At 39.5% G+C, this 25,574-nt stretch overlaps 1 long non-coding RNA gene across 1 annotated transcript; it reads left to right on the forward strand.

The window, feature by feature from the left end:
- The first annotated feature begins 1,311 nt into the window (after positions 1 to 1,311).
- LOC122740714 lies at positions 1,312 to 23,942 on the forward strand. The gene is made up of 4 exons (XR_006354767.1): positions 1,312 to 1,454; positions 3,945 to 4,037; positions 10,498 to 10,536; positions 15,793 to 23,942. It is a non-coding gene; the product is annotated as an uncharacterized LOC122740714 (long non-coding RNA).
- The last annotated feature ends 1,632 nt before the right edge of the window (positions 23,943 to 25,574 follow it).

Below are 25,574 nucleotides of genomic sequence, written 5' to 3' on the forward strand. Positions count from 1 at the left end.
GGATGTTCCTCCCTCACTAAGGGAACTTTCCACAGTCAGATGGTCACCCCCATCAGTGCTCTATAAAAGTACTTGCCAGTCTACTGCTCGAGGAGATTGGTAGAGCCATTCTCTCTGTGCCATGCCTTTCTCCCCATGAGAAGTCCAAGGATTTCTTTCATGGTTTCTCTTCCCTTCCCTAGCCCTGCCGCTAAATAAATTATTATCTTATTGTCCTGAGGGAAATGGGAAGGAGATAGGGGTCCTTAGAAATTCCTCTTTAAACAATTACAACCTCTTGCACACAAAAGCAGTTAGGATAAGATGGTTGTTTATTTAGGAGGGATGAGGGAGACTAGAATGAAGGGGAGGTGGGTTGTAGAGCTAGCTCAGTCTGAACTGGTTCAGGCGTATCTGTCCTCTGGTTTAGTTTTTCAAGGAGAAGGTTCTTTGATGTGCCCCAGAGACTTTCTGTAGTGCCCTGGGCCCATAACACTTATTCTAACTGCTTTTGTGTGCAAGAGAGTGTAATTCTTTAAAGAGGAATTCCTAAGGACCCCAAACCCCTATCCCTATCCCCTATTCCAAACCCATTCCCCATGACAGAGGGCAAGGGGATAAAGGCTGCCAGTTTTTCTGTATCTGGTTTTTTCCCCCCTAGCACTCCAACCCAGTGAGCACCTGGGATTAAAAGAAGAAAAAAGTCTTAGATCTTGCTGCTTCCCCTTTTAGCTTTCACATCTCTGGTGTCTGGTGCTCTGTCACTCTTTTCCTGAAGGCATGGGTTTGATAATTCCGTAACATTTTAAAATTATCTGGGACTAAAATATCTTTATCCTACATACCTAAAGGTCACATGCTTACCCTTCACAGTCCGCGTGCCTCCTCGCTAGGAGGTTATTATCGGTAACTCACAGCTATATAGTGCTTTACAGTGTGCAAAGTGCAGCGCTTACAACACAGTAGATTTGTGAAAGCACTGTCCCCCAGGCACGCGCAAAAGTTTTCCAGTAACCGAGGCAGAAAGGAAAACAACTGGGTTCTAAAAGCCAGGAAGGAGAGTAATTCCATGCCGCCCCCGCCTGACTGCTTGGGGAACAACCATCAACCTGGGTCCGGGAAAAGGTGGAAAGGTGGGCCAATCCCCTTAACTAGTGATGTCTGCCTTGTTGTCCAATTGAATTAAAAAACGGAGTGAAGGACCAGTTGATCGACATTGATTTCGACCAATTACTACAGTAAGTTCGGGCATGACCGCTGAGTTCAACCATCAATCGGATTTCGGAGACGGATACGAAGGCGGGGCTTAGGGAAATTCGTCTATCTCTGGGTAGGCGGAGCTGAGAAGAAGAAGAAGATGGCGGAGTGAGAAGTGGCTCCCGCTGCGGCCGCGGCTGCAGCTGCGGCTGCCGGGAACCCACGATGGCCGGGGTTGGCCAGCCCTGGTCTGCAGTCCGCTAATCTTGACAGCTCAGGTAAGTGTGGGAGATGGATGGATAAATGGCTACAAGGCGCTTCCTCCATAGACCATGCTGTGGGAAGTGTGCGCTATGTTCTCTGTTGGGGCCACCCCGACTGGCCAGGGCCAGATGGGGCCCATCTCTCCGAGGTTGCCTAGTCCTCTAGTTAGGAAATGCCTCCTTCCCCACCGCCGCCATTGGCCAGCACCCTGGAGGCCCAAGTTCCCTCCTTCTCTACGGCTTCCATTGGCCCTCTTCCGGCCGTCTTTCCGACAGCCCGCCCTCTGGGCGCGCCCATTGGCTGACACTTGGTCCTCCTCGATCAATCTCTCGTCCTTTTCATTGGCTTGCTCTTGGCTGCCTTTGTGTTCTCTCGGGCTGTGCATCCCTGATTGGTCGAGACTTGGGCGTGGAACGCATCCGCTTTTCCTGTTATTTATTGCGGCCTAGGAGACTCTCTTTCATTTCGCTTATTGATTTGAATTGTTTTTGCTCCTCTAATTAGAATTTCGACTCTTTGCTCCCTTCCTTCACACTCTTCCTCTTCCCCCTTCCCCATTTGATGGGAATTGATTTGAACCTGGCTCGCCCTCGTCCCATTGACCTTGAGATTTTTTTTTCTCCGAGATGGGTTTTATACTGGTCCAGTGCAACGTGGACATCGCCCGGGCTCCCCTTATATGCTGAATATGTAAATTTTTACACCATACTGCGGAGGGCACTCTTAGGCTCCCTTAACTTTAGCTCTCTGAAATTCACAGTTGTAGGGTTTTGTTTCAGGGCCAAGGGAATCCATATATAGTGTTTGTCTTTAGTGGGAGAATAGGTGGCCCAGTGATAGAGCGCGGGAATTGGAGTCCAGAAGACCGGAGTCCAAATCTTGCCTCAGACACTAGCACTGTAACCCTGGGCAAGTCACTTAACCCTGTTTGCCTCAGTGTCCTTATCTGTAAAATGAGCTGGAGAAGGAAATGACAAGCCTTTCCAGTAACTTTGCCAAGAAAAATTCAGGTGGGGTCATGAAGATCTAACAGTCTGAACAACAAATTAGAGGGAGATGCCAGCGACATTTTTAAGAGATTTGGTTATATAGGTTGTGCTGTGTTATTTTGACACTCTGAGAGTCATCAGAATGCACTGTGTAACTTGGATTCGATAATAAAATGTAATTGAGACAGAACTGAATTTATTATATAGTAATATTGCTCTGTCACTCTTTGTATTTACAACCTCCCCTCTCCCACCTCACCATATGACTTCAGCGACTTTTGTAGACTCCAGACTGGAGTATAAATGTAGTTTTTCTAATTGAAGTTGATAAATAATTTCTCTATTATGTACTTTAAACTCTGAACTGATGAACTTGAAAATCAGTCATTTACATTGTTGTAACTGACATTTACAAAATGTATCATTTAATTTGATCTTGAGTTACTGCAGGTGTTCTCAGGGTTGTAGTAAATCACTTTAATTCCTTAATTCCTAAATCCTTAAATATTTCATCTGTAAATTGAGTATGATAATATTTAAACTCTCTGTCACTGGGTTTTTCTCACAGAAAGTGCTTTAACTATTGCCATGCTATATCACTGTATGGAGTTGTTGAGAGACTTGCCTTGGGGGACCCAAGACTTAAACCCAGATCTTTTGACTCCAAGGACAGTGCTCTTGTACTTGTACCACACAAAACCTTACAGAAATTCAAGTGTTGGAAGACTAGATCCTTATTTGCTAATGAGTTTGTGTTGGAGGAAAGCTCATGTAAGAGGAGCCTTACTTAGAGCTCTTGTTTGTCAGTCAAGACCTGTTTGAACAGACCTTTCATAATGTAAGGACAGAATGTTTAACGTAGTCCCTTATATATAGTATTGTCTATGTAAGGAATTAAAGTATTTCTGAAATTATATGTGGTAATAGGAAAGTTCTTGTTTCAACATAGCCTTGAAATACCCAAAAGAGCAGCACTTAGTTACCCTAAAGTCATTTCTATGCATTTTCATAAATAATAGATTATTCTCCTGTTTGGCCCTTGACCATAAGAATGAATATCACCTGGACCCTTTTCTTTTCTTTTTTTAGTGAGGCAATTGGGGTTAAGTGACTTGCCCAGGGTCACACAGCTAGTAAGTGTTAAGTGTCTGAGGCCGGATTTGAACCCAGGTACTCCTGACTCCAGGGCCAGTGCTCTATCCACTGCACCACCTAGCTGCCCCACCTTGGACCCTTTTAGAGGAAAAAAAGAAAATTTGGAGGAAGGGGAAAAAAGCAGGGAAATTTTTTGTCACAGTTATTGGTTATAAAGAGAAATATTTTAGCATCATCTTTAAGTAAATTCAGTTCAAGGTAAAGAGTAATTATCAAGCTGTGATTTCTCTGTGGTATGTGATATGCTATTAAGGTAAATTGTTTCATTTTAATAGCTGTACTGATTCATAAAATGCCAGCGAGGAGCATATTTAAAAGGCTTTGAAATTCTGTGATTTTTCCCTTTTTCTTTATCCATAGGTTCCTCACCCTAGGCAGAACAATTTTCCTACAGTGTTTATGTTGTCCTCATCTTGGAAGAAAAAACCCAACCCAGAGTTCAGGATTTAGTAGGTAAGTAAAAGTTGAAGTGCTGTTCCAAATCTTTTGTCTTTTGAACAGCCCTCTTAATAATTCCCTTGGCAGTTTGCTCAAAACAAGTAATGTTTTCTGATGGGCAAGAAAAAAAAGAGAAAAATGCAATTCAGTTTACTACCATAAAGGAAGTAGATTGGTAAAACTGTAATATAAATAAGCAAACTTTTGGCCCAGGAGCTGTGGTTTAAAACCTACTGTACATGTTTATGTGGTTTTTGTTGTTGTTGTTGTTGTTTGTTCTGTTTCTTTTTTAGTGAGGCAATTGGGGTTAAGTGACTTGCCCAGGGTCACACAGCTAGTAAGTGTTAAGTGTCTGAGGCCGGATTTGAACCCAGGTCCTCCTGACTCCAGGGCTGGTGCTCTATCCACTGTGCCACCTAGCTGCCCCTATATGAATGTGTTTTAAGTTATGAACTTGTAGCCTATAAAATAATTGCTATGTAACGCTTTCTTTGATGACCACTATTGCATTAAAAACGTCTCAGAAAATACACCTGAAAGATTCCTAGTTCTTTTTCTTCTATAAGAGGTGTTTGATATCCTCTGAATTTACCAAAAAGGATAGTTTTTATGCTCAGAAACTTGACTTGAAATATGAATTTCTTAAAGTTTCTGCCCAGTCTCCTAACCTAAGAAACAGGGATCATAACTACAATATCTGACGTGATGCTCACAACAACCCTTAAAGGTAGATATTTTTATTATCTTCATTTCACAATTGAGGAAACTGAGGCAAATAGGTTAAGTGGTTTTCCCAGGGTCATACAGCCAGTAAGTATCTGTGGCCATATTCAGATCCAAGTTTTGCTGACTCCAGACCTAGTGCTCTCTCTACCATGTCACCAATTGCCCCTTAAAAATAACATAAGGGGGCAGCTAGGTGGCACAGTGAATAAAGCACCAGCCCTGGATTCAGGAGTACCTAAGTTCAAATTCGGCCTCAGACACTTGACACTTACTAGCTGTGTGACCCTGGGCAAGTCACTTAACCCCCATTGCCCTGCAAAAAAACCCCAAAAATATGATGAAAGGGGGGCAGCTATGTGGCACAGTAGATAAAGCACTGGCCCTGGATTCAGGAGGACCTGAGTTCAAATCTGGACTCAGACACGACACTTACTAGCTGTGTGACCTTGGGCAAGTCCTTTAACCCTCATTGCCCCACAAAAACAAAAATAAGATTAAAGTCATTTTGCCCATGTATTTTATATCTTCCTTAGATTATAAATTCATGATTTTCAGAAACTATTTTCTGTACAACTTTGTGATGTTTAGCATACCACATTAAATTAAACAATTCTTATCAAATAGTATTCCATATTTGCAGTCTGCCCAGTAGGGCAAGATGCCTGCATTATTCTGCACAATGAATCATTCTTCCTGTCACAAAAAAAGCAAACAACAAAAAAACACAGTTCTTAATCACCCTGAGCAGGGTAGTCAAATTGCTTATATCAGTTTTCACTGACAAATCCTGTTTTCCTTTTCCACTAATAAGTCATATTTCTTAATGACATACTCACTTTAACTCTATAGACAGATGGCTTCAGAGGCTTGTAAGTGAAACTTCTTGGACTCTAACATAATAGGGTATGTTATATCTAGATTCTGCATATCAGAATGATAATTCTTTCCCTTTAATGGTGAAGAAATGTACTTCCACCCTTTCTGTTGAGTTCAGACATTTAATAAGAGCTTGTTGTATACAAAGCATTGTTTTAGACACTGAAGGAAATACAAAGGTTCTTGAATCTAACACATACTCTAGTATGGCAGATAAGAAATGTAGGTCACTAATTTAAATACAAAATGGAACCTAGGTATATAAGAAAAGTAGAGGAGAAAGTTGATTGGATTTCTGAAAGAAGGATGTTGCTAGTGTAGAAATATTTTATTAACTAGCCTAATTTTGGGGGCTAAAGCTGACTGGAGGACTGATCTGGGAGTTTTGACTGACTGCTATTAATATAATATGGGCCGTTTATAAAGTTCCACCACACTGCTCCCAAATTGATAAGCTAAGGATTAAGAAGCCTCTTAACTAAATAATCAAAGCAGAGTTTATTTATGAGATACTATTTAAAATGAAGAATACAGGGAAATAAAATGTACAACCTGACTGCACCTGCCTCTCAGTGTGTCTCTTTCCCACCGGCTGGGCCTGGAACTTTTTTAATACAATAAGGACCTTAGCCGCCTCTTGCCTTAGGGCATTCAGATCCTTTATTCTAACTCCAAGCCCCTTTCACTTTGTAAATCCCCTTGCTTCTGTGGAAATTTATTTTGATTTGGGGACTCTACAAGCCTTAGGCCCTCAGGGTCTCTCCCCCTCCTCTTCAGCTTCAGCTGAGCGGAAAAAGCCCCGTCAGAAAGCTGGGGGGAAAAAAGCCCCCCCCCCCCCACCTGAGCAGAGCTATCTGAAAGATAGCCTGTGCTGAGGCATGTGAAGTAGGAGTGCACCCCCCCCCCAAACCAGCCGCGGCCCTGGCTGGTGGATTAGCTTGGTCTGTGGGGCGAAGGAAGCCCTGAGATTTGAGTGGAGAGAAGAAAAGGTATATATAGACCTGGGATGGACAAGGAGAGGGGACAGACTAGAGGATGGACTAGATAGACAAGATTGAAGGAGAGGCTGACTAGAGGGGAGCACGGACAAGGATGGAGGAGAGTTTGGTTCGGAAAAGGAGAAACGGGGCTGACAAGGTTACAGGCCTTAATACAAACCAGAGAAAGTATAACGTGCCCTGAGGCCGGAGGCAGCTAAGGCCCTTATTGTATTCAAGAAGTTTGAAGTGCAGCAGGTGGGAAAGAGACCTCAGGAAAGCAGTCAGGTTGTACATTTTATTTCCCTGTATTCTTCATTTTAAATAGTATCTCATAAATAAACTCTGCTTTGATTATTTAGTTATAGAGGCTTCTTAATCTTTAGTTTATCAGTTTGGGAGCAGTGTGGTGGAACTTTATAAATGGCTCACATTAAATTAACAAAGTCAGATAGCCAAATAGTCAAAAAGTCCCCAGATTAGTCATCCATAAATTAGGCCCCCCAAAATTAGGCTAGTTAATTCAAAAATATTTCTACACTTCTAACTTTCCTCTCCTTACTGCCACCGCTGAACCCCTGTGTTTCTCTCTCACTGACCTTCTGTCTGTCTGTCTGCTCCGCCAGTCTGCCCTTTGGCCTCTCTTTTGCCGCCCCTCTAATCTTGTTCGCCGGCCTTTCCTCCTTGCTCCTAGTCCTTTAGCCTTCTCCTGCATCCTTCTAGCCCTGTCTCGTCTGCCCCAACCTTTCTAATCTCATCAGCAGTCCCGTCCATCTCTAGTGTTAAGGGCTAAAATTCTAGCTAGTCTGTCTAAAATATCTAATGAGTGGTCGCCAATAAATTATAAGCTTTAGCAAGAGTTAGACTTTTAAGCATTTATTAAGGAGAATAAGAATTTGGTAAAGAGAGAGAGAAAGGCCTACATTCATCTATCTATTAAAGGGAGAGCACATTTCTAGCTCCCCTCTCTGCCAGCGTCCTCAGGAAAAAGCCAGAGTGAGAGCGCCAGGCTCCCCCCTTCTTCCTCCCACAAGCAAACGTCACTTTCTGATGCCAAAGAAAAGACTCCTGGTCTTGTCCTCAAAGACCTTCACTTCATGGCGGAGCTTTTCTATAGTAAGTCTCTAGCAGGGGGTTGCGCTCCAGCCTTCCGTGCCTCAGCACAGGCTATGCTGGCCTGGATGAGCCCAGGATCTCAGGGCGGAGGGAGCTGGGGTTTTTTTCCTCCCAGCTGTCTGACCTGGTATCTTGTACAGTCCACAGGGCTTTTTGGCTCAGCTGAAGCAGAGGGGGAGGGGCACCAGCACCTCCCTCACAGAAGAGACCCTGAGGGCCTAAGGCTTTCTAATCTCAGCCCAAAGATAGGGTCCCCAAATCAAAATAAATTTCCACACTAGGGTAGAAGACTGGGGAAAACTGCATGAAGTAAGTGTTAAGTGGTATTTTTTGTTGGGCCTTCCAAAGTGTAGATAGGATTTCAGGGGGGGGGGGGGAGGATGAGATTCTAGACATAAGACATTAGGAAAGCATAGGATGTATACAAGGTAGTATTTGACTGAAGAATAGACTATTCTTTTTTTTCTTTTTTTTTTTTTTAGTGAGGCAATTGGGGTTAAATGACTTGCCTAGGGTCACACAGCTAGTAAGTGTTAAGTGTCTGAGGCCGGATTTGAACCCAGGTACTCCTGACTCCAGGGCCAGTGCTCTATCCACTTCGCCACCTAGCTGCCCCAAGAGTAGACTATTTAAAATAGAAGAGAATAATGTGAGCTAAAGCTGGAAGGCTAGATGTTGCCAGGTAATGGAAGGCCTTGACTGCCACTTAGGAATATTATTTGGCAGGCTGTGGTGAATCATTTGGCTCAGTGCAGTTGGAATCCTGTTATCCAAGTTGAGTAGATGCAGTCAGTTATTTGGGCCATTTTGGGCATATGTATTTCAAGAACATAGTCTATAAATGAATGTGCATATTTGAGATATTAAGAAATACTCTTTTTTGTTGTTGTTGGGTTTTTTTGTTTGTTTTGGTGGGACAGTGAGGTTTAAGTGATTTGCCCAAGGTCACACAGCTAGTAAGTGTCAAGTGTCTGAGGCTGAGTTTGAACTCAAGTCCTCCTGAATCCAGGGCCAGTGCTTTATCCACTGTGCCACCTAGCTGCCTCAAGATATATTCTTTTTTTTTCCTTCCTGCAGGGCAATGAGGGTTAAGTGACTTGTCCAGGGTCACACAGCTAGTAAGTGTCAGGTGTCTGAGGCCAGATTTGAACTCGGGTCCTCCTGAATCCAGGGCAAGTGCTTTATCCACTGCACCCCCTAGCTGCCTCCTCTCTTTCCGTTTTTAATCCATTCAGTCACCTACAAGAAATCTAAGTACGGAATTGCTACCTTTCTCTTTCCTGTTCTGCATTTACATAACCTGAGAAAAAGAATTAGCAAATTCTTTTTTTTTTTTTTTTTTTTTTTTTTTTTTTTTGGTGAGGCAATTGGGGTTAAGAGACTTGCCCAGGGTCACACAGCTAGTAAGTGTCAAGTGTCTGAGGCCAGATTTGGACTCAGGCTCTCCTGAATCCAGGGCTGGTGCTTTATCCACTGCACCATCTAGCTGCCCCCGAAATTGCTAATTCTTAAACAAAGATGATCTTTTTCTAAAGTGGGGTTGAGAACAAAAACACAGAATAGTGATAGTAGAAACAGAAGACTGCAGAAAGGCTGTTTTTTTTAGCCTCTTGTCCTTTAAGGATATTTGTCGTTGGGGCTAAGGCTAGGGATTAAATACCGTGTCATGCTAAGTTGAGCAAATGATTCAAACCATCGTATATAAAAATTGACCATAGCTGCCTACACAAAGTATAATGCAGAAGTAGGTATGGGCCCTTCTAGAAATCAGTGTTGTAGCCTGTTCAAAATTCCAAGCAAACAAGTGATTAACTTCTTTGGTGATCTACCAAGATGAAAGGATTTAATGTGGTTTTTGCAAACTGGATTCATTCCGGCACTGCCCATATGAAAGTTTATTTTCATTTACAAATAGACCATATTTGGTGTGACATATATAATTGGCAACTGTTATTCCCAACTCTGAGTGCCATTGTACCAAAGGTAAAGATTTCTTTCACTGACAACCTTTATACAATTTGACCTCATTTCAGAGAACCCTGTACAAGTTTAAATGCCCATGCTATTTTCACTTTTTTTTTCCCTTTCTTGTAGTTTTTCCCTTTTGTTCTGATTCCTTTCACAACATGACTAATGTGGAAATAGGTTTAACATGATTGTACATATGTAACTTATCAGATTGCTTGCTGTCTTGGGGAGGGGAGGGAAGGAGAAAAATTTGGAACTCAAAATCTTTTTTTAAAAAATGAATTTTGAAAACTATCTTTACATGTAATTGGGAAAAAAGCAAAGTACTATTAAGGGGAAAAAAAGAAAAATAAACTAGTTATATGCCCCAAACTGTGGCATGTAAAATTATATGTGGTCACCTTATTTCTGTCCCAAGTTTGGGGGAAATTAGCTGATGTTTCTGATATGTTGCTGCTTATAAATTAGAAGCTTTAGCACCAGTTTTGGGCATTAAGCATTTATTAAAGCATACCAAATATTAGTAAAGAGAGAACACTTGGCTCAGAAAGTTAAGAAGCCTATCTACCCTAGAGGAGAGATAAGAGCTCAGCCTGCTTCCTCCAAGTCCTCCATGAGTGCATGTGAGACCCTAACTCAGAGTGCCCTCCCACCTACAACAGTCAGAATTTTCCTACCTTAAAAATATCCCTGAGTTTCTCTCCCCACCTCCCTTCAACAGTAAATTCCCTAAGATTAATAGCTACCAACTTCTGTTCTTTTTTACTTTTAATGAATCCTTATTAGATAAACTTTTTCTTTGTGTCTTACAGATTCTTCAGAAGAAAAAAGACATTCATTTGAATCATTCTGTAGGTATCTCTGGATTTTGTTTTGGGGAAATCTAACTTAGTAATAAATGATTGATACAGGGTTGGTTTTATCCTCCTTCCAATTCATTGCATGACCCAGAACAAGTTCTTTTTGATGTCTTTGTTTCCCCATGTGTACAGTGAAGATAATTTTTACTTGCTTACCTCATCAGGCTGTTATGGGAGTTAAACAGGTCATGTTTTTGAAATTAAGTTTCTCAGGAGTATAGTACCAGGCAGGCACATAACAATTAATAGTTAATAATTGTTTTGTACTTTAACCAGATACCAATGTCATTCCCATTTTAGGTTAATCAGTTGAATAAACAGGGTGTAATTGACTATTTCTTGTAAATTGCTAATCTTGGAACATAGGGGTACGACTTCACCTTTGCAGAACCCCTAAATCAGGAACCAGCAGCACAATGAGAAATATGAAATGTGATTTTTTTAGTATCGAGACCTTTGACTTTTTGAGATGTCTGTGTGTTTCCTTTTAAAAATTAGTATTGCATTATACCCCTGAAAGTTAGTGGCAATCATTTCCCTTTTCCCTCATTACTTTTGGTTATGGTTTAGATATTTATTTCTCCTTTTAGGGAATAGCTTTGGTTTGTTTGCATGTGCTTATTTCATATGTGACTGGGTATTGAAGATAGATGCTTTGATTTGAAAATCAGAACAAAACTGTCAGGAACCACAGAAAAGGAAGCAAAATGCATAGGAATGTTCCATAGGAGGAGGAGAATAAAGGAAACCAGCTTTTGTAGGCTTTGAATTAGCTGAGTAAACGATGGCTAATGAAGGAGTCTTGCAACCCAGAAGTGGTCATCAGTCATTTCAGCTGCTGGGTTGTTAATGTCTCAGAGAATTCCAGAACCCTGCACCCAGCCTGCTTCTTCCTTTCATCTCACCCACTGTACTTCTTGCTGGATTTGTGCATTTTCCTGTTGAGTTTTCCATAATTCACAGTTTTTTTTCCCCGGGCTTTTACAGCAGGTTTAATTATATATTTGTAATAGGCCAAAAGTAGACCAAAGTAGAGGTAGCTAGGTGGATATTGCACTGCGCCTGGCGTCAAGAAACTCTTGAGTTCAAATCTGGCCTCATCCTCTTATTAGTTGTGTGATCCTTTGCAAGTCACTTAATTTCTGTTTTCCTTAATTCACTGGAGAAGGAAATGGCAAACAGTCTAGTATCTTTGCGAAGAAAACCCCAAATGGGGTCACAAAGAGTCAGACACGACTAAATAAATACCAAGTAGGGGCTTTAAAAATTAAATAATTAGAATCCTAGTTAGATTGTTGTCCAGTTTATGTCCAAATCTCCCTTCCAAACCGCTCTGGGTCTGAGCATGTAAGCCCCTGTCACTAACAAAAAAAAAAGGCCTTATATATACCAAAATATTTAAAACAGGATTTTCATCCTGTAGTGTTTAGCACAGTGCCCAGCACATAGTAGGCACTTCAGTGTTAATTGATTTTTAAATTTTGTGGTGGCAAAGAAATGAGAACAAATCAGATGGCCATTGACTGGGGAATGGCTAATTAGATTGTGGGTTGTGAATGTAAAAATTGGATATAATTAATGCACAGTCGGGGCAGCTAGGTGGCGCCCTGGATTTGGGAAGACCTGAGCTCAAATCAGGCCTCAGATACTGGGCACTTACTAGCTGTGAGACCCTGGGCAAGTTACTTAACCCTCATTGCCCCACCCAAAAAAACCAAAACAAAACCCAAAAATAAATAAATAAGTAAATGCAATATAATAAAATTCAGAGAAGCATGAGGAAACTTAGATGAAATGGCATAAAGTGAAGTAAATAAAACTAGAGCAGCAATATATACAAAGTATTACAATATAAACAGTGACAATGGGATGAATAACAGCACCAACCAAGCCTGGCTTCAATAGAAGGAGTATTTACTGAAAAAGAAAAAAAGAAATATCAATAGCTCATTGGTAGGTTGAGCCAATACAATAAAAATTACAGTTCTACCTAAAAAAGAAAGAAAGAAAGAATATAATCAGGGGCAGCTAGGTGGCCCAGTGGATTGAGCACCGGCCCTGGAGTCAGGAGGACCTGAGTTCAAATATGACCTCAGACACTAAACACTTACTAGCTGTGTGAAGTCACTTAACCCCAATTGCCTCACCAAAAAAAATTTTTAAATAAAAATTTTGGGGGGCAGCTAGGTGGAGCAGTGGATAAAGCACTGGCCCTGGAGTCTGGAGGACCTGAGTTCAAATACGGCCTCAGACACTTGACACTTACTAGCTGTGTGACCCTGGGCAAGTCACTTAACCGCCATTGCCCTGCCAAAAAAAAAAAAGAAGAATATAATCTGGAAGGCATTTTTGCTTTTGTATCCCCAGCAACTGGCACACAATAGGTGCTTATTAAATTTCCTTAGTTCCTTTTTCTGCCCTTCCACAGTAATTAATGTGTCTGTCTAATGATATTCATCAAGCACTTACCCTGTACCAGGTACTGTACTAGGTGCTGGAACATAAAATCAAAAGATCCTTTGTGACACAGGGCATAGCAGGTATCAGGAGCCAGGAATAAAGTTAAAGACTAAAAAGAAATCACTTTTGTCTCTCAAGGAGTTTACATTTTATTCACATTTTATTATAGATATAGGAAAATAAATACAAACTACATAAAGATGTGATATTTATGCGCAAAGTATTTACTCAGTTACTCTAGTGGTCTTAATCTGGTGCAAATTTATATTTTCAGATGAGTTTAGTAGTTTCAGTCACAGTAAAATTTTATCAGACACAAAGCACTTTTTCAAAACTCTCAGCTTTTTTCCAGGAAAAATGAGGTAGGGTACATAAGTCTAAAGAGAGGAAGAAGGAAGATGTGAGTCTGGACTTTATTATAAGTTAGTTTCTGGGAAGACTTGATATCATTTCCAGAGTCGTATAAGCTGGGTTGGGGTATAATAGGTAAGAACTGGATTGAGTACAAGTACTTCTTTAAGCTAGTACATTCACAGGCTCTAGAGTATGATGTATTTAAATTTGATCTCTTTTATTTCTATCTTCATTTCGAAATACATTCCCCAAACGAGTGAGCCATCCCTTATAATAAAAAAGAAAGAAGGGAGAGAAAAGTAGTTCAGCAAAACTAGTCACATTAACCAAATGTGGCAGTATTTGCCATGCTGCACAGTCATGACCCCTCACCTCCATCTCTGCAAAGAAGGGAGGGAGTTGCATTTTCTTATCTTTTCTTTTGGGTTGAATGAGCCCACTTAAAATTACACAGCATTCAGTCTCAGATTTTTGGTCTTTCCATTTACATTGTTGTATATTTCCTGGTTCTTTTACTTTGTGTACATACATAAGTCTTTCTGTGCCTCTCTGAATTTATGATCATGTGTTTTTCCTGTATCTTTTAATTTTTCAGCCTTACATTCAGAAACATGGACTCAGACTTGGCTAATATTTTCATATACCATGTATTCATGTTATATTGTCTTAATTAATCAAGGCTAATTCTCAGAGGTATAAATAGATCTATGTTTAGTGAACCTTGTATAACTGGCCTGCTGCTTTGTCTTTAAGTATATCGCATTTAAATCACCTTTAAGGTAGTTTCAGATGGAACTGATTTCAAGTCTTATTCATGAAGTAGAGAATGTTGAAGTTATTAGAGGAGGGCATAAAATAAGATGTGTTTCATAGGTTCAAGGATTAAATGTGGAGTTGTTTATACCTTTAGAGAGGAGGTACCTCAATTCCTTCTCTTGGACTTTGTTAAAGAACAGAATATTCTCACTGTTTTCTGGATTGCACCTGAACCAGAGTAGAGTCCTAGGCTTTTGGGAGTGATTTAGTAGAAAAACTCCACCCGATGCAGGTGTTTTCCAATATCCTTTCTTTATAGCCAAGCTTTGTCATTATCATTTTGCAGCACTCAATTTCATTTGCTTTGTTCTTAACATTTCAGTTGTAGTGATTATCCATATTTTTTTTGCTGGTTCTATAATTCAAGGGCATCATCCTTGATGGAAGTATGAAATGGGATTTGGTAGACTTTCACAATTACATTCTATAGCACGCTGTTATCTTTTAACCCATCTGACAGAAAGATGCACAGAATACAAAATTCCATTGTTTATTTTTTGTTAACTTTTTAAAAGCATTGAACTTAGTAGAACAATGAGCAGCTTTAACAACTAGTTTCCAACAAGTTTTCTCTTGTGCATATGTAAAGAGTGTATGATTATAGAGTCAGAGCTTAAACACCTTGTAGTTCAACCCCATGCCCATCCACCTTTCATTTCACAGAAGAGACAAGATTTGAGCTTAGAGAGGTTGTGACTTGTCCAAGGTTTACACAGGTAGTAATTGGCTGAGCTAGGAATTAAATGGAAGTCCTTTGCTCTAAATCAATCATATAAATTCCTTGAAAGATATAATAGGATAATGTTGTTTCCTCTTAATATGAATATGAAACCAGGCATAAAACAAGGAGATATGTGCTCTTTCAAAGTGTTTTCCACTGTCATGTAGGGTATCCATTTTGTGATAGGAGGATTCCCTGTAGATAACAAAGTTCTACATAATCTTCTTTTTCTGAATTACATTGTTAGGATTATAACAATCTCAAAAATGTTGAAGAGAGTCTTAAATTATAAACACTAATTAAATCTAATAATGCATATAGGAAAACAAAAAGTGGGATACCTGTTGCCCAGATTGTAATATGCAGTTAGTTGGACAATAGAACTAGCCCATTGGTACCCAGCATATAAAACTAGATACTGAGTTGGGCCCAAAATTAAGAGGAAGGAGAGTGTTTTAGGTTTACATTTGGAAAATTGTCAATGCTTATGATTTGGGGATATGTCTATAAATATTTAACTTTTCTCTAACTGCTTAGTTGCTTTTCTTTTTTCTTTTCTTTCTTTTTTTTTTAAAGTAAGGCAGTTGGGGCTAAATGACTTGTCCAAGGTCACAAAGCTAGTAAGTGTTAAGTGTCTGAGGCCAGATTTGAACTCAGGTACTCCTGACTCCAGGGCAGGTGCTCTATCCACTGTGCCACCTAGCTGCCCCAGTTGCTTTTCTAGAAATAACATTTTGTTTACTCTTTGGCAATATTTGGTTCTCCTGACTGAAAATTTTAAACCATGTGCTATGCACTATTTTTCACGTGTGTGTGTTAAATAAACCTTTAGCAATGAAATAAGCTCAAGCCGAAATAACTATCCTAATCATCCTATTTTTCATTTGTGTTTTTAGATCCTTCACTGTTTTCTCAGGTGATCCTGCTTTTATTTAACTGCAGTCCTTGGTCCTGATGTGTGGATCTGTCTCCTCTCTACTCTAACTTCATGGACCAGAATGGAAAAGATTTCTTCACTTCATGTTCCACTTCTCAAATCCAGCACATTGAGCTGGTCAGGTGGTTTCTCCTAGGGTGCCATCTGGCTGGCATCATGCCAGATCTGCCAGGGGAAAAAAAGTAATTGATGTTGGTACTCAGCAGCTATTTGCTTAGATGAAAGACAGGATTTTTTTTTTTCAAATAGGAGCATAATATTTAGATTAGTGCCAGGTGCTTATCTGGTGGCATTTGTGAGTTCTTTTCCCTTTCTGATTTATGAGAGTACACAGTACGAAGTCCAGATGTCTGCGGGGGCCACTTGTATCCTGTTTGAACCAGTATAAAATTACACCTATACATAATTACAGCAGGAAATCTTGTATTTCAATATGAAAAGTACATTTCAGAAACTAAAAATAATGGATCTGAATTCTAATTAATTCCATTACATAGATTTCTCAGTCCAGAACAAAGGGCCAACCCGGTAATATGGTAAGTAAATCAGCTTATGTAAAATACATTGTCCCTGGATTTTTTTATGTGTTTGAAGAAAACATCATGTCCTTTGAACAAATATTCTTCTGCATGGGCCTGTCCACATTTATCAGAAGAAAGAATTCTTCCAAGAAACAAAGCCTGGCTGTAGCTGCATTGCCTCCTCCCCTGGTAACATTTGGTTGCTTCATACCATTTTAAGAAGTTTTTCCATTTTCACAAGAAGCAGACCCCAGGAATGCATTCCTGGGTCCATTGGAAAACAGTTTTCATTGAATTTTGACTAAAAGAACAACAACTTTTAATCTAAGCAGGAATAGGCACTGTCTCATGGATATGTACTGGCTTCTGTCACCTTTCTTCCTTGTGGAGTGTCATGGAACATTCTGAAGTTGGCTTTTCGTACTGCTGTGGCCAAGAATGACCTAGAACAAGGGGTCTGCCACTGTATGCTCATAATATCAGATCAAACCTGTAGTTGGCTATGAGTATAGCAGGATGGTAAAAGAGTGGGAGTAGAGACAAAAGTGTTTTCCCAAATAGATTCAACCTGAGGGACAAAAAGCAAAAATATTTTATGTAGCTCCATCTGATTGACATTTTTGCATGACATTCTGTATCTTCAAACCATGCCGTTTCATGGGAACATTATCCTTCAAGAGGCTGTGAGAATGATTTCCATGGGTGAAACTGAAGCATCTTAACAACAAGATGGATCTCAAAATAATGCCCATCAACCTGGGTTTTTGAGGCAGGGTGAATTTAGGTGTAGAAGAAATTTAGGGACTACATCTCCCCTCTTCCCTCCTTCCCTCCTCCCCCCCAAAGAAAAGCTCCACAAAATAGTAGATTCACAAAGGCAGTGAATATGTTTTCCTCTTAAATTTAAAAGAAAATAACCTGACATTACCCTCGGCAGCTGAAATTCTTCCTTGCTCCTGCACCTGAGAGATGTACAGCAGAGTTTGGAATGACTTGTTAATAGTACAGGAGAACATCCACCCTCCTTTATTTGTTATCTTACATGTCCAGAGAAATCAATGTAAAACTTGTCGAATATTAAGGCCTTGCATCTTTGTGTTTCTGAAAATCTGCAGTTAGAGCCCTGGTATAATGCTGGAGTAAAGAGCCTGGATTCAGGACTGCTCTGCCCAAGTGGAATTTTGTTCAAAAGACAAGAATTGCCAAAATGGAATATTTTCCTCTGATGAATAGTAGGTCTTGGCCAATGGGAATTGAAATCTGAATCTAAATGTCTTAGAGAAAAAAAGATTTGAATAAAGTATGATTTTAGAAGGACAGTAGTTAACATTGGCTAGTAGCAAAGTACAGCATTGTCAAAGTCTTGGTGTACTTGTAAGCTTTAATAGCTTACACCTGCACTAACATTTTTGGGATACCCTGTATAAGTAGTCATGTCTTTTGAAAGTTCTATGTTTGTAGTAGTTAGAAGTCTCTCAGTTCAGTCAGGCAGATCTCCCAGTCATTTGTTTTCTTTTTTCATTTGTTACTACTTTGTAAAGATAAAGACCAGCGTTGCGGGGAAAACTCTTTACTAAAAGGGTCCTCTTTATTACAGGTGCCACCGGGATGTTGAGAAAGATTTTAAATCTTGTTTTTCTGCCATTCCCTTTAATGTCTTATTATTGGTAGCCTTTCTGGCAAGATCTGTTGGCAGGCAGCAGGGCCGTCCTATTTCTCCTTACCTCTTCTGTCACATTTGGAACAGATCCACGCTGGCCTGTTGGTGCTTCAGGCATCAGACCTACTTCTTTAGATCCCTTAGAATTCTCTGAATTTATAGCCAATAAAGTAGCTGTTAGTGTTTCCCTTAAATATACTCCTGCCTTATTTACAACTGTTACAAAATCTTATTACAGCTAAAATTTGTGTGATGATCAGTGGTTTCAGCCTTATATTCCCTTAAGACTCTCAATTTCTTTTCTGCCTGTCTTTCTGCAGTTTCCTTCTGGCTGTGGTTTTAGGCAGCACTATCTATGGTCTATTGCTATACCTTCTCCTCTTCCAGTCCTCCTTGTTGGTTGGACATTTTCCTTTTTGAAAAAATAAAAACAAATAAGGGACATGTGCAATAATTACATATATATACATACACACACACATATATTTTAATACTTGTGGACAAAATAATGTTACAAGTTGTTTGAGAACAACAAAATCACCAATGTCTTCCATTTTGATAATATGTATAGTTTCATAAACATTAGTGCTTTGTAGCAAAATGTAGTGCCATGTTAGGGGCCAGTGCATGAGCCTAGTAGTAATTTAAAAATGAAAAATGATTAATTCTTTATAGTAGTAACCAGTAGTGTAACCAAAAAATGGAAAATAGAAAAATTTCCTTTTTTTCTTAAAGTTCTGAGCCTGTATCTTCTCCCTGGGGAAAAGTGACAGACTTAAAAGGGCTAGTCTAGAAATAGAATTATTCTGGCTTGGAGGGCTTGGAGAATGTGCTTGGAGATGTTTTAATTTCACGTAATGTTGTGGAATCCTAAACCTACTGTGATTGTCCAATTTGAACCACAAACTAAATTATAGGTAGTGAACCTGTCTTATGCTTCTTGTGTGCAGTGATACTGTTCTTCCTATGTCTTGTAGCCTACTCCTGTTTCCTTTCTGTATGTAGACATTCTCTGCATCAAGGAACCACATACATTTTCTCTATCTTAATTGGGTACTCGTACCAGCCTCGCATGAGGTGCTACACTCAAGGGTAGTCTGTAGACTTGTACGTTTCCTGTCTGCAGATCACCATCTCTAGGTTGTACCAAGAAACCCTTGGAAATGTTAGAGTCAAGGTATTTGTTTTAGGTTGTCACCACTTCTCAGTATGTTGTATTTTTTTAGTTGTAGTTTTCTTGCTACTTCTCTTGCTTGATTTGCATTTTGAGAATTGGGTTTGTAGCTAGATAGAACCTTGGTTAGGTTGCCATGTAGTGAGAAGTAAGAGAGCATTTGCTTATGTTTACAGTATGCAATTTAAGGGTATACCTTTCAAACTTGTACATGTCTCCTTTCCCCTGCCTTTGCAGAAGGAAACTGTTTTGCCACTCGTGGGATAGTTCATTTTTTCTCTAGTAAAGCAATTCCTTTCTGTAAATGGCTTGCTTGAGAAATTGGACAAGCTGATTTTTCTGAAGTGATCTGAGGGTCCAAGTACTCAGATAATCCAGGTTTTGTAAAACATGGACTCTACAAATAGTAAATAATGTGATAATGTACAACACTGCATGAATAAACCGGCTTTGAGTAAATAGGCCCTTTTTAGCAGTTCTCTTAGGGACTAGGTTCAGGTTCTCTTAGTCTAGCCTCTAGTAGTTGTACCTTTGATTCAAATAGTATAATGCTTAGGAGAAACAGTTTCTTTGAAAAAAAAAATACCTCTGAAACAGGAATGCAAAATAGCACAGTATGCAGGGGGAACGCTCCTGATGCAAACAAAGCCATAAAATGATTTAATAATTTTAAAAGGATAAAACTAGTAGCAATAACTGTTGTGCATGTAATAGTAACTAACTTGAATTAGCAAACCTGTATAGTAAAGTAAGTTACCACTCAAGTTTGTGGTGTGTGGTGCTCAGTCCTTGACAGAGCTGCATGAAAGGAAATATGTTTTTAGGTTGATGACATGTATAAAAGCTGCTCTTTTCTTTCTTTGAGGAGGGAAGAGAGTGAATGAGAGAGAGAGAATGTGTGTGTGTTTGTGTGTGTGTGTGTGTGTGTGTGTGTGTGTGTGTGTGTGTGTGTGTGTGTGTTGGAGAGAGAGAGAAATATATTTTGATATTTGAGACTGAAAGCCCATTTGTTTCTCCAGGTAACAGGAGGGAGCTGTTGAAGTAAACTCTTTCTGGGAGACAAATTGGAATTTCATCAATGCATTCCAAGTAGATTTTCTACTTGAGACTTTACTTTGAGGCTAGATCCTCCATAAGTTTTTTTTCCCCCTTTCTCCTTTTGTTTCTTAAATTCATTTTTTTTTAGGATTAAGAAAAAAACCTTAAATTTGGTGTTTGTATTTTCTGTATTTATGGTTAAGAAAGCTCTTATTAACACTTGTGAGAAAGGCTTTGTGTATGTGAAATTTTTTGGTTTTGACCATATTTTTAATGGAAGCGTGGCCAGGGCCACAGCCTCTGACAGCTTCTAATCTGACAGTCACCTAATGTGGAAAACCATTCCACCTCCTAGCACACTGTCCTGGATTAGGAATCCAGGACAGAGCAGTGGGGACCGAGGTAATCTTTCTATTGTCTCATGCCATCTGTCTGTGTGGATAATTCATCCTGCCATTTAGCACCTGGAAAATAACTCCATCTCTCTATAAGCTAGTTAGAAATTCCCTTGGTTCATGATGTTCAATTATATGCCTATATGTGAACCTAGGAGAAAAAATGGGGGAGAGCCAAGAAAGGCGTGCCTCTTGACTAGATTTAAAGTAACGAAGCATCACATTGGATTCCTCTTGCTCTCTTTTTAGTGTGTGCCACAGTGTTACCAGTTAGACATATTGGAATAGCCAAGCAATTTTCAGCTGTCTGGCTTGATCCCAGGTGTACACTTATGCTATATAAATAATTTTGTAGAACAGCCACAATAAATGTTGATATAAATGCTAAAATTGACCAGACACATCCAGGGCATGGATGGTGTCCAGATAAGCTCATTACACCAAGGGTGTAGGTATCACCCTGATTGGTAAACTCTTATTAAATAGGAAGTGTGCGCTTAAAATATGCTAGGTACTATGCAAAACAGGATGAGGTCTTTGCCCTTAAGGGGTTTACATTCTCTTGGTGCTGCAGGTAAAGGCAAATAGCCTCTAGTTTGTTAAGATGATGTTTGGCTGTTAGAATAACCTTAGCCCAAAGGATCATTTGTCACAGCAGTTTCTAGAAGCAGAGGGCTGCACCAAATTTTAGGGCATTGAAGATTTAACTGGTTTACATTGTACTAACTAGGCTATTTATAAATCTTTCCAGGGTGTGTGGGGTGGGAGGGGAAGAAGTGATGTATAGGTAATTTCCTTCGGTAGTAGTAAAGGGAACCACTTGACTCATTAGGGTCCCCACAACCTACCACCTTTGTCTGTTCACAGTATCATACCCATAACAAAGTTGGCCAGGAAAATCCACAATAATTAAGGTTATTTCCTTCTCTTAATAAGTGGCTCTTATTTCTGCTACCAGATCATTCCCACCCTTAAGGGAATAGATTTCACACTGGTACAGTGTGAAATGATCCTAACTTTTACCTTTTTATTTGCTCATTTTGTATTTCAATTTAGAAGTATCATAGGGATAGACATGTGGAGAACTTGATTAAAACTGTCATTTCTTCTTCCCAAATGTTTTCTCCCTTTCAGTTGAAATATTTTAATGAAAATAAATTGCATGTACCCTAGCTAAGCCCCATAATACGTCTGAATCAAAAGGTTTTGTTTTGCATGTTTCTTTAACACGGGTCTGATCGAGAGGCCTTAGGTAAGAATGCATGATGATCATATAAGCAACAGTGGCACAAAGCCCACAATCCCAGTCCTGTAGAGCTAGTCCTCATTATGCATGCTTCGCAATGTCTAGTGTATAATTACTTTTAAAAACCCTGATATATGCATTTATATATAATGAAGCAATAGTAACTATTAAACTAATAGCTTGAATTTACTGCTTGAAACCTCAGTTCTTATTTATCTTAAAAAGATGATTTGCCTCCATCATTAAAGGGAGGTTAAAGAATAAACAGGGACAACAGCATCACACTCTCAGGCTGTTTTGAAGAGGGAGTAGCAGAACTCTCCTTTCCTGGTTGATATTAGTCCCCTAAGCATGTTTTTTCAAAATAATAAGGCACAAACTAAGAAGCATGGTGTGTCAGTGAATGATTTCTTAGTGGCCTCAACTGTAGCAATCAGAAAGGTGCAGAGTTTCAGGAGTAAGAGTGGAAGTGAGGCCCAACGGTACTATAGAAAGTAAGAACTGGGTCTATTAAACAAGGCAAAAGTGGCCTGAGTGTCAGCCCAGTAAAACTAGTACTTTGAAGGTGAATAAAATCAATAAGCACAGTGCACACATTTCAGGTGTTCAGTAGCTTTTTAATACAGTATTTTTAGGTAGCGATAGCCACTTAGGCAGCTGTACTGAATTGTACTGGTGTTGATCAGCAATAATAATGGCTCCCTGCAGCAAAAGAGACTTCACTTTGCAGCATTTGACCTGAAAATATTGTTAACACCTGTGATTTTGTTTCTCTTTAGTTGTCATATTGATGTATTTTTGAATTTATTTGACTTGAAATGGATTTTTAGAGCCAGACAAAATTATTTACCCCTAATGGTCTGATTAGTCAGTCCAGTTAAACTCCATAAAGAACTCTTGCCCTTCAAGGTGAATTTATATATCCTCATTTCATTAGATGAATTTGCCACTAACTTCCTTATTAGGGAGAAAAAAATCAGATGCTATTCAATTCACTATGAGAATAAAGATTCTTGTGGGGTTTTTGGAGTAACTCCTAGAAGTATATGTGATTATAGCAAATGAATCATCTACTATAAGCAAAAGAAGCAACAATGAACTTGTAATTCTTCCCACCAAGGTTTTCCCTCTTAAATTAGTGTAACCTCATTTTATTTGCAGTAGGGCTTATCTTGACATACTTGGAAAAACTCCATTTTCCAAGTTAAAGGATGAAAGTAAAAATGTTTCAAAATTGAACTGCTCAGTTCATACTTAGAAAATTTATTCCCAAAACACATTGGGAAGAGATAGCTTTACAGTTTTTTTCTTTTGGCCACTTATTGATAGAACATATGTGAAATAAAGTTGGAAAATTAAATGTTTATTGATTTTAGCTTAAGAATACAGTAACTATCAACCTTTATTAATTGACCCCATAATTTATCAAGAAACTCTGAAATTTTCAGGATTATTCTTTAGAAGCAAAATTTCAAACAGAAGGTCTTCCTTCTAAACAAGATTCATTTCCCCAGAAAACAAATATGTGTGCTGCGCCATTGTTGAGATGTTGCATGGTTGGGGGTTTTTTCCAGCAGTGGGGAGAAGTATCCAAAAGAAACTGAAGCAGTGCATGGCAATTTTCCATGTTTAAGTATCTGTACTCTTCTTGAAGCAGCTTTTTAAATTGTTCAACTCTTCTATTTGAAATAAAACAACTTGGCATTAGATTAGAAAGACCCATTACTAAAAGTGAGCTAATTTCGCTATACTTTGTATATTCGGTTGACTCTCTTTTAGTGTGGGAAGGTTGTTTACTTAACTGTATGTACATGCAACACTGTAATCTCTACTCCATCGCAGTTATATTTTACAATATTGTTAGAATTTCTCATTGTATATACCTGAAATTTTGCAAAAGGCAGCTTGCTGTTATATCTATGCATCTTTGAGTGTTTGAAGAGATGTTATTTTGATGGTGTAAAGAGGAACTGTTTTAAAAAACCCCAGTTGGAAACTCTGCAACTATGTATAAAACTTTTGGGGGTTGTTTTTGGTTTTTAGCAATAAAGCAGCATGGGCGAGAATGCACTGAACCTTGACTCTGTGTCATTTGTTGCTCAGAATGGGTACCCTGCAGTAGTTCTTCAAATGATTGTGAAAAGGTGAGTTGGGAGCTTTGGGAAATGGAAAAGTTAGAAGAAAGTTCCTAAGGAACAAGATGACTCAAAGCAGGTAATATATTTATAAGGAGACCTCATCTCTCTCCCCTCTCCCTAACTTCCACTCTTCAGACTTCCCCCTTACTGTGAAGGATTCCACCATCCCAGTCACCCAGGCTTACCCATCTCTGGCTGACTTGCTATATCCTACATATCCAGTCTATTGATGAAACAGCGGTAGCACAACAGACAGCTCTGGGGCCTAGTTGAGGTTAAACTTGAGTTCAGATATGGCCCTGGGCAAGTCCTGCTTCAGTTTCCTAATCTATAAAAGATGGGGATAAAAGCACTTATCTCAGCGTTGTTGGTGAGAATTAAATGAGGTAATATTTGTAAAGCACTGTAGTGCCTGGCATATCCTAAATGCTTAATCCCTTTCCTTGTTGAATGTCATTTCTAACATTTCTACTCAGCCACCAAATTGGTGGTATGAGCTTTCTTCATCCCTGGACTAATGAAATAGCCTTCTGGTCAGTCCCCTTGCTAGTCTTTCCCTGTTCTAGTTCATCACCTACCTGCCCAGGTCCCAAAATAATGGTTGTTTTTTTTTTGCAGGGCAACGGGGCTTAAGTGACTCGCCCAAGGTCACACAGCTAGTAAGTGTCAAGTGTCTGAGGCCAGATTTGAACTCGGGAACTCCTGAATCCAGGGCCGGTGCTCTATCCACTGTGCCACCTAGCCACCCCAAAATAATTTTTCTAAAGTGTGGGTCTGACTCACTCCCTACCTAATCAACTCCAGTGGCTCCCTGTCACCACCAGGATCAAATACATCATGATGTTTGGTTTTTAAAGCTCTTCACCTCTCGACCTTTTGTTAATCTTACTTTACTCTCCAATCCACCCGTTTTGACCTCATTGCAGTTCCTTCAACATGACACTCCATCCCTCTTGACTGCCTGCCCCTCATGCCAAGAATGCTCTTGCTTCTTACCTCTGCCTCCTGTGTTCCCTGGCTTCTGTCAAGACTAAGCTCAAATCTCACCTTCCACAGGGAGTTTCTTAGACCTTCTCTATGGCTAGTGCCTTCTCTGAGATTTCCTTTTTTTTTTTTAATTTTCAAGATGTCAAAGTCTTTAATGGTAGAATTTCAGTTATAATAAGCCCTATATGGTGGCAAAATGGAAAGCACTTGATTGTGAGTCAGGAGACTTGCATTCTTGAATTCCAGACATGGCTTTCATGTTAACTGCATGCCCTTAGGCAAACCACATACACTCTTTGGTCTTAGTTTCCTAACTTGTAAAAAGTAGAGAGCTAGAGAAAATTATTACTAATCTTCCCACTCAAAAATTCTCCTGTATTACATTCCATTATCCTGTCCTGTTCTCTCCTCTCCTGTCCTCTATTTTGCTCAACTGTGTTGCATTGAATTCCATTCTACTGAGCCAGGGACCCTTTTGTACCCCTCAAGCCATAGCAAAATATTCTTCCATTTGTTCAATTAACATCTGAGATTTCTTTTTATTTGTATTACATATATCTTGTAGGTACGCTGCATGTTGTG

This window comes from Dromiciops gliroides, chromosome 2 (genome assembly GCF_019393635.1).
Source record: "Dromiciops gliroides isolate mDroGli1 chromosome 2, mDroGli1.pri, whole genome shotgun sequence".
Classification (NCBI taxonomy): Eukaryota; Metazoa; Chordata; class Mammalia; order Microbiotheria; family Microbiotheriidae; genus Dromiciops; species Dromiciops gliroides.